This window comes from Biomphalaria glabrata, chromosome 6 (assembly GCF_947242115.1).
Source record: "Biomphalaria glabrata chromosome 6, xgBioGlab47.1, whole genome shotgun sequence".
NCBI classification, from domain to species: Eukaryota; Metazoa; Mollusca; class Gastropoda; family Planorbidae; genus Biomphalaria; species Biomphalaria glabrata.
In genome coordinates, this window is record NC_074716.1 from 21875287 (window position 1) to 21880082 (window position 4796).

Consider the following 4796-nt stretch of genomic DNA (forward strand, 5'->3'; position numbering starts at 1 on the left):
ACTTAAATTTTAAATTTACGGCAAATGAATCTTTGAAACATTATTACTTTTGACCATCAAAATTAAATCACCTCTTGAATATTATTTGCGAATATGCAGATCCGACAGGGATCCGACTTCGACGGGGGCCGCCTCTGAGTTTGTGTAACACAAACTCTCTTTGAAATCTTGTTTTTTCACACGATTGTCGTCACTATAATGATGTGCGATAAACTAAAGAAATTCGACCATTCTGAGACAAAAATCCAGAAGAATCACACTAGCGGGACGTTTTGAAATGTTTTCTTCAATACATTTTGACCCATTTTGTTGCATACGCCCCTCGCAAAAAAAGGTCTACATTTGACAAGGTCTTCTTAGAAGATAAAACAACGTCAAACAGCTAGTAGGCCTACAACTGAATCAATGTAGGCGTTTTATATTTTAAATAAATAAACTTTAAATAACTTGAACAAACTCTTTTATATAAACATAAACTTAATATAACTGTTATTTCAATATTCAATATTAACATATTTTACTTGAGATGAGTTGAAGATTAATGAAATAAACTGATATTTAAACGAAATCTAGCTCACCACAAAACAACGTCTTTACACTTTCATGTCTCAAGATCGTTTGCCGTTTAACATTGCATTTCGCTAATTTCATCATCCTCAATGCATAACCACCAATCAATCGTCTTACCGTCGTTTAGGAAACACACACACTCTATAACAGCCCTTTTGTCAGGACGTTGAGCCCCTCCCCCATTAGGGGTACTAATGGGAGTCGGGGGCGATTGCATCTACAGCCCTCCCCACTCTAGACTTTTGAGTGTGGTAGGGCGGTCCAATTTTTTAAGCAGAAGTCATAGTGTGTGATCAATGAAGAATCTTTATAATATAAGCTACTTATTGATATTTGAGCCCATTTGTATATTATGTCACATCACACTCTAATCTCGAATTAAATCATTAGTAAATATTAAATGAAAGAGGATGTACCAGGTGGTAGGGGCGATAGATGTAATCACCTCCTCTCCACCTGGCAGGCCAGTACTTTTTCTTTTGTATTATAGTTAAGAAATTAATTTTTTTTCAAAAACAAAAAATCTGTCACTTAGATAAGTTATATATGCTAAAAATTGTCTTCTTATATCAAGTCACCCCAACCCACACTCTTTAATGCTAAACTGCAATAATTATAAAAAGGAGAAGGGACTCCTTGCTGTCTCTTACAGACCCAGATGCTCCTTATACTGTAAGGGAGGCCACCAACGTGACTTTTTGCTTATGACGAAGTTTGAGAAACTGTGCTTTAGTTGTAATATGACCAGTTTTTGTTATTCTCGTATATTTGTATCAGTAAACGCCTACCTAGATGATGAGGTTGACTTCCGTGTTGCTCGTGCCAGTGCTGCTTTGGGCAGACAACAAGGACAAGTGTGGCAACGGAGAGGACTCAGCATATCCACAAAGCTGAAAGTCTACATTGCTGTAGTTCTCCCGTCGCTCATTTATGCATCAGAGTCCTGGACCCTATATTCCCGCCACACCAAAAATTTAAACTCCTCCCACCTACGCTGTCTAAGGAGTATCCATAAGGTACGTTGGTCCGACCACATACCAGACACAGAAATCTTAAAGCTGCCCAACATGAATAGTATCAGTGCGACAGTAAAAAGGTCCCAACTTCGATGGGCGGGACATATAGTCCGCATGCCAGACAAAAGCCTTCCCAAACGACTTCTGTACGGGCATTTGTGTGCAGGAAAGCGCTCCCAAGGAGGTCAATACAAGCGTTATAAAGACACTATCAAGAGCTCCTTCAAGGAGTGCGATATCGACATTCACGGCTGGGAAGCACTAGATCTCGATCGCTCCTCATGGCGTGAAGCTGTGAGTCTCGGAGTCTCAAGATTTGAAGCAGGAAGATTTGCCAGGGTAAAAGAGCGCGGAACCAACAAAAAGCTGAGAGAAGAAGCAGGCCTATCTGCAACTGACCAAACCCACCCATGCCACGTAAGCGGCCGGCTTTTTAAAGCTAGGATATTGGACTTTACAGTTATCTTCGAGTCCATAGGAAATGAGAAATGTGCTCATTTTCGATCACGAAGGAGGAGCTATATTTATAGGCATAGACATAGAGCTAGGGTTTTGAAAACAAAAATCGCCCCCCCCCCCCCACTCAGATCGGATAGTGAGATACGTTCCGAAAAATAAAAAAATTTCGCGGCATTTAATTTTATATACGTTTACTATTTTTGGATACGAACAGTAGCACATCCCGTAACACTTCAACAACTCTTTCCCATTCTCTTAATAACCTTTACAAGCCAACTGTTTCTGACGTCACCGCCTATGAAGGGGTAACGAGCTATTGGTCTACACAGGTTGCTACGTCTTAGGTCAGTGTTGAGACTAACTATAACGATTGGTCTCAATGTTTAACCAGTTCATGTGCTGTACGGTTATTTCGGCATATCAGCATCCAAAAGTTTGAGGTATTCATTTTCCTCCCCAATTGGCTATTGTGCATATACATCGGGTGGCCGTGGAAAAACCTGTGTTAAAAAAAAAGGAGGGAGTATTTTTTCATTATTTATTTTGAAAACCAGTGGTATAGCCCTTCCGCGAAGGTCGGGGACAACTATAGCTCCTATCGCACACCTTTTTCTTAAAGAACCGCAATTTGGATTCGGCATTCGGACTCCGCATCGGGAGAGAAGATACATTAGTTCCGTGACTGAATCCATCTGTGACCGTCTAAGCAACTATTTGGATATTGCAAGCAGTGCTTTTTTTTTTTTTTTTTGTTAAAAAAAATAATAAAAAAATAGGTGCCGGTATTCAGTGATGGATTGCCTAACTTTTAACTACCAGTTCACTGCGTTTGCACCTCGATGCAAGCTAAATCACAACTACAAAGATACTAAATGTCTAAAACAATTTTATTTTATAATTAACCATCTTAAATTGTTTTATTATTAGTTTATTAAGCAGTTTTGTATTTTATATTTCAATACTTATTGCGCGCAATTAAAAAAATCAAATTTAACAAATTAATAATATAAGAAATTAATAATAAACGTATTTTTTTTCTCCACAATGAAAAAGGTGCCAGTACGCCGTACCGGTGCGTACCGTCAGGGCCGGTCCTAACAATTGCGGGGCCCTATGCGAAACGGATTGCACGGGGCCCAATTTGGGTGAGGATATATATAAGGATAATAAGTGAAAATTAAGATTTTGTATTAGAAAATAAATTCAGATTTGCATTTTATTCATTTTTACTAAGTACAATATCACGATCAAATTATAACTTTTCGAGCCTTGCGTGTAGGGAAGTAACACAGTAGCCTACATGTATAGGCCTATAATCAAAATTCTGTTTCCTACATAGATCACGCTCAAAAGCAATAGAAAGTATTGCCAAATCGTTCAATCTATCTTCTTCAATTGTTGACCTCCAGTAATTGAATTACACCCCAATATGTCAATTTCGTCTATTTTTCAGGAGATTTCCATGTGCCGTGGAAAATCAGGAGGCCGCGGGAAACTTGCAATATAAGTTAAAATGGTTTAATTTAATACTATACACCTAGAATGAGCGCGGGGCCTATGAAAGTGCGGGGCCCACTGCGGCCGCATAGGTTGCAGTGGCCTAAGACCACTAAGACCGGCCCTGCGTACCGTCACAAAAAAAAAAAAAAGAAAAAAAAGCACTGGTTGCAAGAGTTCTAGTTCTCCGTAATTAATAGTTACTTTCCGACTCCAGCAGAAATTATTATCATCTTATTTGTTAATTCGTGTAAAATGTTTCTGAATCATTACTTACGTTTAGTAACCTTAAAGGGCGAAATCTTTCATGAAGAACATTTACAATACAGTATGTAATTAGTGAAAGGCCAATAGTACAGTACCTACGTTATGTACTATGTTTAGTAGCAAAAAATATGACTTACAGTGTTAGAGGCGGACGAACCCGTTAACATAATGTGGTACGGTAGGCCTATATATATATTGGCTCAGTGCCCCACATATGACACTCGCCCAGGGCCCCGCTTTCTGCTAAGGCCGCATCCGATAGGCGCAAGCTTGCTTTAACTGACATAGAAGAAAGCAAATGGCAGCAGACGGCTTCCGAACAAGACAGATGGAGATTTCGTTATATGGTCGCGGGAGACCAAAAGGAAGTCAACTGCGAGGCACAGACGTAGGCCTAGATGGCGTAAGCCTAAAGAGAACCTAAAACGACCACCGGAAGACAACGGTAATGTCTTCGCTCGAGCCTGGATGTTGCAAAATATATAGATCACAGCTGCGATTGCGTAGCCATGCACATGGAATGATGTAGGCCCACTCCTCCTTGATCCTTGAACTCGAAGACAAGCTTATAAATGCATGTTATTATTATATTATGATTGCGTATGAATCAGCGAGGAAAAAAAATAACATCCTGTTGTAATTCTAATAGAAAAGATCTAACCAAACAAATTTAAATTTAAAATATTGAATAATAATTATAATAATAATAAAAGCTAGGAAAAAAAAAAAACAAAGAAAAAATAACACTTAAAATCTAGATGAACGTTAATGCAACTTTGATTAAATTTTATGTTTAAAAAGGTGCTAGATTTAGATTCCCTAAATCTAGATCTAGTAAGGGAAACGATATTATGTTTGTTCAGTAATCACTGACATTTGGTATTAGAATCTAGACTAGATCTAGATTTAGATAATTTAGATTAAAATGTTTTATTTTAATTTTATTATTATTTTTTTTTAGTTGTAGGCACAGTCACATTTTTGAGT